This window comes from Pipistrellus kuhlii, unplaced genomic scaffold (assembly GCF_014108245.1).
Source record: "Pipistrellus kuhlii isolate mPipKuh1 unplaced genomic scaffold, mPipKuh1.p scaffold_m20_p_17, whole genome shotgun sequence".
Classification (NCBI taxonomy): Eukaryota; Metazoa; Chordata; class Mammalia; order Chiroptera; family Vespertilionidae; genus Pipistrellus; species Pipistrellus kuhlii.
The window spans coordinates 381462-396938 of record NW_023425482.1 but is presented as its reverse complement, the minus strand read 5'-3'; the positions used below and the strand labels follow the sequence as shown (position 1 = coordinate 396938).

At 44.5% G+C, this 15477-nt stretch overlaps 1 pseudogene; it reads left to right on the top strand.

Moving 5' to 3' along the window:
• Positions 1 to 2773: 2773 nt before the first annotated feature.
• On the top strand, positions 2774 to 5361 carry LOC118720848 (annotated as a pseudogene).
• The last annotated feature ends 10116 nt before the right edge of the window (positions 5362 to 15477 follow it).

Below are 15477 nucleotides of genomic sequence, written 5' to 3'. Positions count from 1 at the left end.
TATTGATATGAGAAAATGCTAAGTAACTGATTTACTATCTGAAAAGGGATTTACTATAGGGGAAAGGGAGGGAGGAAGAGACTGAACATAAACTGTGCACCTATGGATGAGGACAATGGGGGATGGGGAGGGGGCGGAGGGTTGGGTGGGAAACTGGTGGAGGGGGGAAGAAATGAGGAACCTTTGTAATAATATGAACAATAAAGATTGATTTAAAAAAAAAGCCAGCAGCATAGTCAGTTGCTAGCCCTCTCTATGCGAGTGCCTCTGTACCTCTGCCTTCCACACTTCCTCTGAGTCTCAGTGTGCTTTTCTCTTTCCTGCTAGTTGTAGAATTTCCACTTAGCCAGTCTTCCTATGTTTCTGAATGATGTCCATTTTGTCTTTTAGTTGTAGTTTTGAAGTTGTTGTATGAGGTGGCAAATTCAGGTGTTTACCTATGTCACCAACTTGGTTTCTCCTCTATTATTCATTTTAAATACAGAGTATCTTAAAATGATCTCACAGTTGACAATGAGTAAATATTCATTAAAACATGTATGTTCTGAAATTTCTTGGACAACTTTCCATTCTTACTTTCTAATCCTATCTAATAAAAAGAGAAACATGCAAACTGACTATACCTCTGCTACACCCACAAGCCACCCCCACCAGACAATCAAGAGTGAGTATGCAAATTAACCCAATCAATGTGGTGGCAGCCACAGAGCTGGAGAGAGCAGGAGGCTTAGGTTGCCCCCGGCGATTGAGGAAGCCAAGCTTTCTGCCTGCCCTGGCCTCCGCTCAGGGCTACAAAGTTTCAATTATAGAAGATAAATAAATCCCAACAAAATGGTGGCAGCCACAGAGCTGGAGCCAGCCAGAGGCTTGGGTTTCTCCTGATGAAGGAGGAAGCCAAGCTTCTCCCCCACCTTGGCCTGCCCTGGCCTCTGCTGAAGGCTACAAAGTTTCAATTATAGAAGATAAATAAATCCCAGATACCAGAGCCACTGCTTAGGTCAGTGGGAGGCATGGCTGGCCTGCAAACTATCATCGGCCCCATTCCTTGGCTGTCCCACACCCTAAGGGAACCCCCATCCTGATCCGGGACACACTTCAGGGCAAACCAGCTGGCCCCCACCTGTGCACCAGGCCTCTATCCTATCTAATAAAAGAGTAATATACAAATTGACCATCATTCCAATACACAAGATAGGTGCTCCCATGTGGACACAAAATGGCCACCATAAGATGGCCACCACAAGATGGTCACAGGGAGGGCAGTTGGAAGGAACCAGGCCTGCAAGGGATGGCTGTTGGGGGTGATCAAGCCTGCAGGGATGGGCAGTTAGGGATGACCAGGCTGGCCAGGAGTGCACTTGGAGGGGACCAGGCCTGCAGGGAAGGGTAGTTGTGGGGGTGGGGGGAGAACCAGGCCTGCAGGGGAGAGAAGTTGGTGGGAATCAGGACTGCAGGAGAGGGCAGTTAGGGGAAACCAGGCTGGCAGGGGAGCAGTTAGGCATGAATCAGGCTGCAGGGGAGTGGTTAGAGGGTGATCAGGCTGGCAGGCAGGAGCAGTTAGGGGCGATCATGAAGGCAGGCAGATGAGCATTTGGGAGCTAGCAGTCTGTTGGGAGCCAAGTCCCCTGCCAACCTGAGAATCCGGGGATGGCGCAAGGGTAGGTAGCCCTGCCTGCTCTCCCCCAGGAGTCGGGTCACTTGGGGATGTGGCAAGCAACAGTGTCCTTCGTTCTGCTGTGCGTGCAAAATTGGAATCTGTAAACATGTCCTTGAATTAACATAGCAGAGTACAGCTAGACGAAATATCCCAGGCAACTATCTCCCTGTGTAGGTCTTAAGGAACTGGCACGTAGCCATCATGCCCTGAGAGAAGGCCATTTGGAGGAATGCCTAGCTTTAGGGTATAAAAGAGTTTGCGCCTTTAATAAACTTGCTGCTGCAGTGCCATCGAGCATTCCAGCCCTCCTGAAGCCCCCTGTTCCTGTCCTTTTTCTTTTTTCTTTTTTCTTTTTTTTCTTTTCCTGAGCCACCTAGCCCGTTCTTCAGGACCTGTAGTACCGGCTGGATCCGGTAGCAGTCCTGGATTATGGGAGGGATGTCCCACTGTCTGTTTAGTCCAGGTCCTACCAGAGTCTCCTATCAGGATTGAGCCTAAATAGGCAGTCGGACAGCCCTTGCAAGGTCCCAGATTGGAGAGGGTGCAGGCTGGGCTTAGGGGATTGTCCTACCCCCCATGCACAAATTTTGTGCACATCAGATTAGGTCTTGTGGGTGATCTAGTCCTATATAATAAAAGCCCAGTGACAGAAACAGCAGAAAGACCAGAGATCAGAACCATTAGGCCCTTTGCCCACACTGGCCCTACCTCCCAGCAAGTGGTTAGGGGCTGTCAGACAGGCAGGCAGGCAAGTGCTTAGGGGCCATCAGTCTGGCAGGCAAGGATGGGCTATCAGGCAGGCAGGCAGGCAGAGTGGTAAGCGGCAATCAGGAATGCAGGAAAATGGTTAGAGGTTATGAGGCAGACAGACAAGTGTTTATGGTGATGGCATAGACAGGCAGAGCCCCACAATCATTTACCTCAAAGAGGAAGAACCAGGCCCCCACCACAACCTGTGGGAGGGATTCTCATGAGCTGTGATGGGAGGCACTGGCTTGGTGAACACTGCCGGGAGGGGCTGGAGCCAGATGGCTCCTGAATGGGCACAGCCCAGGCCCCAGTATTGCAATCCCTCCTCCCCTGTGGCTTCTGCAGAGCTGGGCTGCCACTTCTGCTATGATGCCTGGGCAGATCCCATGACTGTGGGCTCTCTGCCAGGGCTCAGCCCCCTGATCAGTCTCGCCAGTTCAGCTCTAACTGCAAAGGAACTGAAATACACTGACATCCACAATTTGGGGGCCATGATCACCCCCTTGCACTTCTGGAGGTGAAACTGGGCAAGAGGCCTCAACTTGTGAAAAGTGAGCTAGAAGAGGAAGAGGAGTGGAGGAAAAGTTGCTGGGAAAAGAACAAAGTGGTGGCAGCCCAATGCTGGAACAAGAAGGAGTGGAAGGAGTTTCTGCAGTGGCAATCTGAGTGGCTGGAGCTCATGAATGCAGAGCGGAAAACCCAGATGGAGAGCTGAAGCAGCAGCATCAGCAGCTCGTCTGATGCTCAACCTGCATTGCCCCACCTGCATCATTAGTACCAACAGCATTAAGACCCCTGACTCAGAAGTCAACCCACTGCTGGTCAGCTGGAGAAGAAGTGACCATGGGCTGGAGAAGGAAGAAGGTGAGGAGGAGATGAGGAAAGGAAGGAGAGGGGGTGTGTGTGTCCCCAGAGGGCTTTTTCTTGCTGCATGAAAAACTCTTCAGTGAGGTTCAGCAAAGCCAACATTGGCCAGGCTTTTTTGTGGAACTCAGATGAGCCACACCAAGGGAAGAAACCTAGGCGGATAAAACCCAGGACCAAGCACTGAGACCAAAGTAGTCCTGAGGGGGGCCTGTTCTGCCTGGAACAAGGCTTGAAGGAGGCAGGACAGAGGCTCTGGCTCAGAGAGATGCCCAACCAGGAAGCTGTGGGCACTTCTCCAGCCTCTTGCCAGGGCATCCACTCAAAGGACCTCCAAGCAGCCAGTAAAAGCCACGAGTTGCAACCAAAATTAGGCTGAGTATGGAACTCAGAGTGAAACTGCAATCTGCCTGCCCCCAGACCTGATCCTGACCCTGACCCTGATCCTGATGCAAGGCTGGAGAAGGGCACAGTGCCAGGCCCTGCTAGGGAGGGCAGTTGTGGGTGATCAGGCCAGGAGGGTCCAGCTCAGTCCTGCCCAGAGTAGCAGCTGGGTGAACCCTCGTCGACCCTGCTGTAGTTGCTGTGGCCATGAGACATGGGCCCCTTTCAAAGCACATACTCACTGAATGTTTACAGACTGGCTGTCTTGGCAGGGCTTTCAACTATACATGTTTTTTTATACTTTCTTTTTTAAAATATATTTTTTTTTACAAAAAAAGATTTTATACAAGCAATATATAAATGGATTTCTATAATCACTTGAAGTGATACAGTATAAATATGCTATGGTTTGTTTGTTACGAACAGATAGATATTCATCAGTTAGGGCCATTGTTGGTCATGTCTAAGTACTATACTCTCTGGGTATTGAGGGTGGCAAGGCGAGGGTGTGGTGCATTTTCATCCTGGTAAACCCTTCATAGTACTCAGTTCCGTAAACATTACTCTTACTTAAACAAACAAAACAAACAAACAACAACAACAACAAAACCAGGGAGACTCAGGCTGCAGTGTGATTGATTTGGGAAACCTGCTAATGATTGCCCCACAGAGGCAGGCCCAGGCCACGGGCCAGTGACACTGTGAGAGGTGTGCGATTGCCCCGCAGTGGGAGTCCCAGGCCAGCCAAGTGATTGCACCCCACACCTGTTGCCTGCAGAGAAGGTAACCTGTGGCAGGGAAGGAGGGGCAGCGAGAAGGTGCAGGCTGGGCTGAGGGACACCGCTCCCCCCCCGCCCCCAAGTGCATAATTTTCATGCATCAGGCCTCTAATATCATTATAATGTAATATTATATAATACTTAAAATTTCCTCCCTTGGCCAGTTTGACTCAGTGGTTGGAGTGTCAGCCCATGCACGAAAGGGTTGTGGGTTCAATTCCCAATCAAGTGCACATACCTCATTATGGGTTTGCTCCCTGCACCCAGTTGGGGCATGTGTAGGAGACAACCAATTGATGTGTCTCTTCCCCATTCTCCTCTCCATCCCACTTTCTCTGAAAAGCAATGGAAAAAATATCCTCAGGTGAAGGTTAATAATAAAAAATGTTAGTACATTCTGAGAATTTAATATATCTTATTAGGGTGTCTAGATATATAAGAGCCTAATATGAAAGTGTCCCCTCAGGAGTTCAATTGACTGGGAATTCAATTGCTCACTATGACATATACTGTCCACCGGGGGGGGGGCGGCGGTGTGGAACAAAGAAAGAGAGGCTCTAGTCAGCAGCTGGCAGCTGCTAGGGATCCTATCCATGCACTAATTTCATGCACTGGGCCTCTAATTTATTATGATGTGATAAATTCCTTTGATATTTTGTAATCTGAAAATTTAATTGTATATTCATGTCACAGCATTTAAACCTATTTAACTTTCTTGCCTTCATGTTGTAGACCTGATGACAGTTGTTGGTCAGGATTATTTTTTTTTTTTTACCATTTCTCCCCATTTTTATAGACTGAAGGGTTGGTGTTTGAGGTTAATTTTTATCCCTTCTCTCATTTATATATTATAAGAGAAATTATTCAAAACATAAATTACCATCCCTCTTTTATTTGGCCCTGAATATTTTGTCTTCCCTAGGATAGGCCATGATTATTTATGCCTAGTCTGCAGGCTCAGTCCTCTGACTATATGTATTTCAATATATTTTTGGATTCTTTTTTTTTTTTTTCTGGTGGGTGTTTTTTGTTTCTTCATATTTCAGATTTTTTGGTTTGATTCTTGGGATCCTTTGATCTACAATTGAATTTCTGTATATTCTTTATTTCAGACAATGATGCTTAATTTCTGGCTGGTCCTTTTCCATATTTTTGGCATTCTCATTAAGGCCTTTGAAGGTCTTACTAAGCTCCTCAATGGTCTCATCAAGTTTCTCCGTCATTTTTAGAAGATTCTTGAGTAATCTTATAACTATGGTTTTGAACTCTATGTCCAGTACTTTGCTTTCCTCCATTTCTTTCATTTGTGACATGTTTCTTTGTCTCCGCATTTTGCTGCTTCCCTGTATTGATGGAGTGGTTTTCTGTGGTAGGTGACCCATATAGTTCCCAGTGGTTCAGCCTGCCCTATCACCTGAGGTGGACACTCTTGTTGCAACCCTTTATGGGCTGAGTGCAAAGCCTTGGTATAGTTAAGCCTTGATTGCTCTTGGTACACTGGGAAGAATTAATCTTCAGGCCAATTGGCTGAGAGGACCCGCTGTGTCTATAATGGAAGAACTGCTTTGCTGGAGACACACTTATGGGGCAGGACTTGCTTCAGTGGGCCTTTGGTGCTCACTGAGTCTGCCTTTTGAAGTGTCACTTATGGATGTGAGTAGTTGAAATCTGGTGTCATCTCATGCTGACCACTAGATACACTGGCTTCTGATTCTCCAATGGGGTGCAGGTCAGCTACTGTCTGAGGCCACCCAGCAGGAGCTACAGCAAGAACTACAGTTTTCTCCTCTTTGCTTGGGATTTGGAGGTTTTGTAGCTGTCTGACCAGGACTGCAGTTTGTTAAGTTAAGCTGCGATAGGGCTGGCCATTTATATGCAAAAGCTGCTGCTTGGAGCTTGGGTGGGTTTGTTGATGGTGCAGGGTGGGATATAAGGTAGTCACTAGATTAGGGCATGTGAAACAGCGATGGCTGCCAGTCAGCCATCTCTGCCTCTCTACATTTCCAAGTCCCCGCATCTTGTGCCCCAGAATAGTAAACAATGATTGCTGTGTGCACCTCTGCACGAAAGCCACCCTCACTTTCAGACCCGATGGCAGACAATCCACTTCTCCCCATAGAAGTTTGGGTACCCAGAATCTCCCCATTAACTGGAGTTCAGAGTAATCTAGAGCTATCTCCTTTCAGGTTGAAAAAAGCAGCACACCCAGACATCTGCTGTCAGCCTGATTCGCGTATCTCTGTATCTCAGCTTTACAGTGCTTGTGCAAGTCTCCTTTCTCTTTCTTTCTAGTTGTAGAACTTCCACTTAGCCAGCTTTCCTGTGATTCTGGGTGATAGACATTTTGTCTTTTAGTTGTAGTTTTAAAATTGTTATACAAAGCAGCAGTTTAGGTGTTTACCTATGTCATCACTTGGTTCTCCATTAATTTTAACTATAATATTCCATAGTGTAAGCATATAAAATTCACCTACCCACTTTTAAAAAAATGTTTCTATTGATATCAGAGAGAGGAAGGGAGAGAGAGAGATAAAAACTTCAATGATGAGAGAATCATCAATTGGCTGTCTCCTATATGCCCCCTACTAGGGATCAAGCCTGCAACCTGGGCATGTGCCCTGACTGGGAATTGAACCTTAATTTCCTGGTTCATGGGTGAACTTTCAACCACTGAGCAGCACCAGCCAGGCCCACCCACTTTTTTGAGACTTCAAACCCAATCCTTTAATTAATTGGGATGGCTTAACCCATACCTAGGAAACTACTAACCTACTTTCTATCTTGAGAAATTTGCCTATTTTATACATTTAACATAAACACAATCATATATGCTATCTTTTCTATCTGGCTTCTTTCACATAACGTGGTTTCAAGATTCATATCATGTTGCAGCATGTATCAGTTCTTCATTTTTTTATGATTTCTTTTTCTTTATTGATTAAGGTATTACATATGAGTCCTTAACCCCACATTGCTCGCTCCCCCGCCCCATGCCCTCAGCCCCCTGTAGTCTGTGTCCATTGGTTAGGCTTATATGCATGCATACAAATCCTTTGGTTGTTTTCTCCCTCTTATCCCCACCCTCCCCTACCTTCCCTCTGAGGTTTGACCATCTGATTGATGCTTCTCTATCTCTGGATCTGTTTTTTAAAAAAATATATATTTTATTGATTTTTTTTACAGAGAGGAAGAGAGAGATATTGCTAGAAACATCGATGAGAGAGAAACATCAACCAGCTGCCTCTTGCATACCCCCTAATGGGGATGTGCCCGCAACCAATGTGCCCTTGACCGAAATTGAACCTGGGACCTTTCAGTCTGCAGACCAATGCTCTATCCACAGAGCCAAACCAGTTTCGGCTGGATCTGTTTTTGTTAATCAGTTTATGTTGTTCATTATATTCCCTAAACGAGTGATATCATGTGATATTATCTTTTTTTCTGACTAGCTTATTTTGCTGAGCATAATCCTCTTCAGTTCCATCTATGCTGTTGCAAATGGTACTTTATTTTTTTAATGGCTGAATGGTATCCTGTTGTATAAATACTATACCACATTTAATTTAGCTATTCTTAGTTGCTGGACATCTAGTTTGTTTCCAATTTTTGACTATGATTAATAATGCTACTATGACCCTAAGCAGTTTGGCTCATTGGGTAGAGCATCAGCCTGTGGACTCAAGTGTCTCAGGTTCAATTCTGGTCAAGGGCATGTACCTTGGTTGTAGACATATACCCAGTAGAGAATGTGCAGGAGACAGCTGATTGATGTTTCTCTTTCATCAATGTTTCTAACTCTATGTGCCTCTCCCTTCCTCTCTGTAAAAAAAAAAAAAAAAAAATCAATAAAATATATGTTTTTAAAAAGAAAAAGTGAGTATCAATTTAAAAAATGCTCTGAAACTCTAGCCCTGTAGCTCTGTTGGTTAGAGTGTCATCCCAATATACCAAGGTTGTGAGTTTCATCCTGGGTCAGGGCATGTATAAGAATCAACCAATGAATGCATAAATAAGTGGAACAACAAATCAATATTTCTCTCTCAAATCAATCAATCGATCAATCAATTTTAAATTTTATGAACATTCATGGAATTTTTCTGTGGACATATATTTTTATTTCTCTTGGTTATATATGAGTGGAATTGTTGGGTTATCCTATATAATAAAGAGCTGATATGCAAATGAACAAGCACAAATGGTTCCTCTCATGAGAGAGGACTGGGAACCAGCCAGGCTGCAGCCCAGGAGAGGGACAAACCACCCACCTTGCAGTCCTGGGTGCCAGCGCCTGCACCTGTGGCCCAGAAGAGGGACAAGCTGCCTGCCCCATAGTCCTGGGCACTGGTCACTGCTGCCCGGGCGAAGCTGCCTGCTCAAGTACCCTTGGGCTGCAGCTGACCCAGGTGAAGCTGGGTGCCTGAGGCTGGTTAGAGGGAGGGAAGCCCATGTCCTGAGTGCCTGTGACCAGCCAGAGGAGGGAATCCTGAATTCTGGGTACCAGGTGAGGCAGCAGTGGTTAGGTGTGATCTGGTAGGGAAGCAGGTGAGTGGTTAGGAGCCAGTGGTCCCAGATGGCAAAAGTAATTGGATATCCCCTGAGGGATCCCAGATTGGAAAGGGTGCAGGCTGGGCTTTCCCATGCATGAATCCTGAAACCTTAAGGAAGTCATTTATTCTAGTAGTTTTTATTGTAAATAGATTCCTTAGGATTATCTATATACAAGATCATGTCATCATCAAACAAATAGTTTTCCTTTTAATCTAAAAAATTTTTCATTTCACTTTATCTTACCTAATCTCTGTGCCTAGAATCTCTGGTCAAATTGAATTGGTGTGTAGACATCCTTAAATTATTTTTAATTTTGGGAGGAAAGCATTCAGTCTTTTATAATTAAATATTATGTTATCAGAAAACCCAAGATGGCAGCATATGTAAACAGCTAATTGCCGCCTTGCACAACAATTTCAAAACTACAATTAAAAGACAAAAAAAAAAAAAAAAAAAAAAAAAAATCTATCATCCAGAGCCTCAGGAAAGCTGGCTGAAAGAGAAAGGTGTACAAGCTCTGAAAAGCTGAAAAGCCTAGGTACGGAGGCACACAAATTGGGCTGGTGGCGGGCAACTGGGTGCGTGGCTTTTTTTAACCTGAAGTGAAACAAGCTCCACATCAATTTGAAATCCAGTTTCTGGGGTCACGCGGGGGACCCAGATGCCTACGGGGGGAAGTTGGTCTGTTGGCCATTGGGTCAGAAAGTGAGGGTGACAGTATTGGAGAGGTGCACACAGCAATCATTGTTTACTGCACTGGAGCACAGGGATGGGTACTTGGGAACTTGGGGACTTGGAAACGCAGAAAGGCAGAGCCCACTGATGGCTGCCATCGCTGTTTGTCATGCCTCAGCCTAGTGACATCCTGAGACTCCGCCCCACCTTGAGGCCCCACCCCGACCTGAGGCCCATCCCCACACATTCTACAAACCCGCCCAGGATCCACACAGCTGCTTTTGCATATAAATGGCCTATATTGTGACAACTTAACAAAATAAACTGCAGCTCCAGCTCCCAAACTGCCAAATCCCAAGCAAAGAGGAGAAAACTGTAGTTCTTGCGGTAGCTCCTGCTGGGTGGCCTCAGATAGTAGCTGAACTGCACCCCATTGGAGAGCCAGGAACTAGTGTATCTAGTGGTTGGTGTGAGATGACACCAGATTTCAACTATTCTCATAAGGGACACATTCAAGAGACAGATTCAGTGAGCACCAAAGGCATAAGGGAACAAGTCCTCCCCCATAAATGTATCTCCAGCACAGCAATTCTTCCATTAGAGACACAGTGGGTCCTCACAGCTAATTGGTCTGGAGGTCAATTCCTCCCAGTGACACCAACAACAATCAAGACTTACAAGGGTGTACACACAGTCCACAAAGGGGTGCACCGAGAGTGTCCACATCAGGCAACTGGGAGGCTGACCCATTGAACCATATAGGACACCCAGGCCCACAAAGCTACCAAACCAACATAAGGAAGCTGCGAAAATGCTGAGAAAAGGAAAGAGATCTCAAAAGAAATGGAGGAGAAGAAAAGACTGGATATAGAGTTCAAAACCATAGTTATAAGGTTTTTCAAGAATTTCCTAGAAAAGGCTGATAAATTTATCGAGACCCTCAAGGATATGAAAAAGGACCAACTAGAAATTAAACATACACTGACTGAAATAAAAACTATTATACAGAGACACAACAGCAGACTAGAAGAACACAAGAATCAAGTCAAATATTTGTAATTCAAAGAGGCAAAAGACACTCTTCCAGAGAAGCAAGAAGAGAAGAGAATCCAGAAAGTTGAAGGTAGTGTAAGAAGCTGCTGGTACAACTTCAAGCGTATCAACATTAGAATTATGAGGGTGCCAGAAGAAGAAAGAGAGCAAGATATTGAAAACCTATTTGAGAAAATAATGACTGAAAACTCCCCCCACTTGGTGAAAGAAATAGATTTACAAGTACAGGAAGTGCGAAAAACCCCAAACAAAAGGAATCCAAAGAGGACCACACCAAGACACATTATAATTAAAGTGCCACGAGCAAAAGACAAAGAGAGAATATTAAAATCAGCAAGAGAAAAACAGTTAGTTACCTATAAGGGAGCACCCATACAAATATCAGCTGATTTCTCAACCGAAGCTATGAAGGCCAGACAGGAGTGGCAAGAAATAATCAAAATGATGAAGAGCAAGAACCTACAACCAAGATTACTCTACCCAGCAAAGTTATGATTCAGAATTGAAGGGCAGATAAAAAGTTTCACAGATCAGAAAAAGCTAAAGGAGTACATCACCACCAAACCAGTATTATATGAAATGCTAAAATGTGTTCTTTAAAAAGAGGAAAAAGAAGAAAAAAGTAAAGATAAAAGTTATGAACAACAAATACATACCTATCAACATGTGAATCTAAAAGTCAAGTGAATTAAAAGTCTGAGGGACAGAATAAACTGGTGAATATAATAAAATCAGGGGCATAGAATGGGAAGGGATTGATAATTCTCAGGAGAAAAGGGGTGTCTGCGTTGGGGGTACGGGAAGAGACCGGACAAAAATCATATACCTATGGATGAGGACAGTGGAGGTGGGGAGCTAAGGGCAGAGGGTGGGGTGGGGACCAGGTGGAGGGGAGCTATGGGGGTGGAGTGGGAAGGAGAAACAATTATAATAATCAGAAAAATAAAGATTCATTTTTAAAATAAACAAACAAATAAATAAATAAATATTATGTTATCTGTGGAGTTTTTGTAGATGAACTTAATCAGGTTGAGGAAATTTCCTTCTATTCTTGTTTTTTAAGTGTGTTTACCACGAAAGGGAGTTAGATTGTGTCAAATATTTCTTCTGCAACTATTGAGATGATCAGGAGGTTTTGTTCTTTATATATATGGTGTATTATATTAATTTATTTAAAAATATTAGATCAACCTTCCATTCTTTTTTTAAAAAATTATTAATTTTTTACAGAGAGGAAGGGAGAGAGATAGAAAGTTAGAAACATCAGTGAAAGAGAAACATCAATCAGCTGCCTCCTGCAACCAAGATACATGCCCTTGACTGGAATTGAACCTGGGACCCTTCAGTTTGCAGGCCGATGCTCTATCCATTGAGCCAAACTGGTTTCAGCTAAACTTTCATTCTTGGTATAAATCCTACTTGGTCATGGCATGAGACCAAGTAGGATTTATACCACTTGCTGAATTTGGCTTGGTAGGTTTTTTTTATTTATTTTTTTTTTTAGAATTTTTGTATCTATGTTATAACAGAAATGGGTTTGTAGGATTCATTCCTTGTGATGTCTTCTGGTTTGATATTAGGCTAATATTGGATTTGAAGCAAAGTTGTAAGTATTAGCTACCTTTTGTGTTTTTAAAAGAAGTTATGGAGATTTAATATACAGCATAGTGGCTATCTATATATACATATATACTATAGGTTCAGTGCACAAATTCATGCACAGGGTGGGGGGACAAATCAAGGGTGGAACCTGTGGGGAGAGAGGCAGGGGGAGGCTGGCCATCTCTGCCCCCAATAGGGCCAGTTGTCAAACTGCAGTAGGTATCATAGTGACCAGTCATTCCAGTCATTCTGCTTGTTCTGGCATTCCGCTTGCTAGCTTTTTATTCTATATTAGGGGCCCAGTGCATGAATTCGTGCACCTTGAAAGAAACTGTGGGCTATAAGGCAATGGGTACAAGCAGCGGCTGCTGGCCCTGATCACCCCTCAGTAGCTGGGGAAGGTGGAGAAGCCCTGAGTGGCGATTGGGCCAGCAGCCACCACTCACACTCACTGATGGAACTAAGCGATCAGGGGCAGAACTGGGAGCAGGCAGCAGGTACAGAGTGGCAGCTCCAGCGCTGGCAGCAGGTACAAGAGGGGCCAGTGCTGACTGCAGGTACTGGAACCGTGCCTTGGTCTGGTACTCCTGCTCACCTGCTCCACCATCCCCCAGGGGCCAATACCTGCTATGTTTCATGCTCTGCTGCCTGCTGATACCACCCACAATGGTCCGCACAGGGCCCCTGGTTGTCAGTGCACATCATAGTGATTGGTTGTTCAGTGGTTCCACCATTTGGTCTATTTGCATATTAGCCTTTTATTATACAGGATAATAAAAATCTAATACACTAAGTGTCCAGTTGTCTGGTCATCCATTCAACAAAAGTGTAATATGCTAATGATATGCTAATGATGCTCAACCACTTTCTATAACATGCACTGACCACCAGGGGGCAAATGCTCCAACTAGTAGCTTAGCTTGCTGCTGGGGTCTGGCCAATCAAGACTGAGCAAAATGGGCCGGACACTCCCTGATCTCTCTCATGTCCCTCCCTGGCCCCAATTGTGCACTGTTGGAGTTCTTTGGCCTGGATCAGGGTGGGGGTTCCCTTGGGGCATGTGGTGGCCTGGGTGAGGGGCCTGTGGTGGTTTGCAGGCTGGCTGTGCCCCCTGGCGACCTGGGTTCTGGGATTTATTTATCTTCTATATTTGAAACTTTGTAGCCTTGAACGGGTCCAGGGCCTGCCAGGGTGTGCAGGAAGCTTGGCTTCCTCCATTACCAGGGAAACTCAAGCCTCCTGTTTGCTTAGTGGCTGCAGCCATCTTGGTTGGGTTAATTTTAATACTCATTCTTGATTGGTTGGTGGGCATAGCTTGTGGGCATAGCAGAAATATGGTCAATTTTAATATTACTCTTTTATTAGATAGAACCAGTAGCCCTGTACACAAATCTGTGTGCCAGTAGCTTGCCAGTAGCTTGCTGCCACCCTCTGTTCCACCCTCCTATAGCTCCCCCCACCCATGCCCTCCCTCATAACTCGCTGCTCTGCCCCCTCCTGTAGCTCTCCACTGCCCACTTGTGGTTTGCTGCCCACCCTCCTGCTGATCCATGATCCAGTTGTTATGCAGTTGGTTGTTACATTTCATGGGGTAATGACCATTTGCATATTACATCTTTATTATATAGGATTGGTATATAGTTGTTCATAACATTTCTTTATAATTTAAATTTTTTTCTGTATGCTCAGTTACAATGTCCTCTTTATCATTGCTGATTTTAGTAATTTGAGTCTTTTTTAAAAATATATATATTTTATTGAGTTTTTACAGAGAGGAAGGGAGAGGGATAGAGAGCTAGAAACGTCGATGAGAGAGAAACATTGACCAGCTGCCTCCTGCACACCCCCTACCAGGGATGTGCCCACAACCAATGTACATGCCCTTGACCGGAATCGAACCTGGGACCTTTCAGTCCGCAGATGGACGCTCTATCACTGAGCCAAACTGGTTTCAGCTTGAGTCTTTTTTTCTTATTCAACATAGGTAAAGTTTTGTTAATTTTGTTGATCTTTTATTTATTTGTTAACTTTATTTTTATTGTTGACACTATTACAGATGTACCCATTTCCCTCTTTCAATTATGTTTTGTAGTTAAAATAGTATAAATTTTATTCCACCCAGCCCTGCCTCTCCTTCCCTCTAGCCATCACCACACTGTTGTTTGTGTCTATGGATTATGCATGTACTATCTATTCTTTGTCTAATTCCTTTATCTTCTTTTATCCAGTCCTCATCTTCCCCCTCACATCTGACAGCCATCAGTCTGTTCCACATATCCATACCTCTGGTTCTATTTTGTTTTTTAGTTTATTTTGTTCATTAGACTTCGCATATGAGTGAGATCATATGGTATTTGATCTGACATTAGGATCCCAAAGCGATTACACAGGTTGTTGTAGGGGTACTCCATAAAGGCTTATTTCAGTTACCATAATAATTTCCAGGTCCATAAATGTTGCCACAAAAAGTAAAAGTTCCTTCTCTTTTGTTAATCCTCATCCAAGGATATTTTTTTCCCATAGATTTTTATAGAGAGTTAAATGTTGGGGTCGGGGGACATCGATGTAAGAGACACACATCCCCCTCAAGCATCCCAACCCACCAAAACAAACCCAGGTACATGCGTTTGACTGGGAATCAAACCCACCACCCTTACACCAGGTCAGACCCTGGCCAGGGGAAGAATTCATTCATTTTTTTTTTTTTTTTTTTTTTTTTTACCACTGCATAGTTTTCCAGTGTGTACATGCACCACAGCTTTTTAAATCCACTCATGTACTACTGATCTGTTGACCTTTTAAAATAAGAAACTTTGGCTTTGTTTATTTTGCTATAGGGGAGGCACGGAAGGTTGGATGTAAGAGCACACTGACCACCAGGGGACAACTCCTGCATTAAGTGTCTGCCCCCTGGTTGTCACTGCACATCATAGCTACCAGCCAGTCATCCAGTCATAATAGTTGAGGTTGCTTAGGCTCTTCTATATATACTAGAAGCCCAGTGTAAGAATTTGGGGCCCAGTGGAATTGGGCCAAAACTTGCTCTTCAACATCCCTCGAGGAGTCCCAGATTGCAAGAGGGCGCTGCCTACAGCTCCTGACCCTGGTCCCAGCTAAGCTTGGTCAGTCAGGTCCCCAGAGTTGGTCTGGGGTCCATTCTGAATC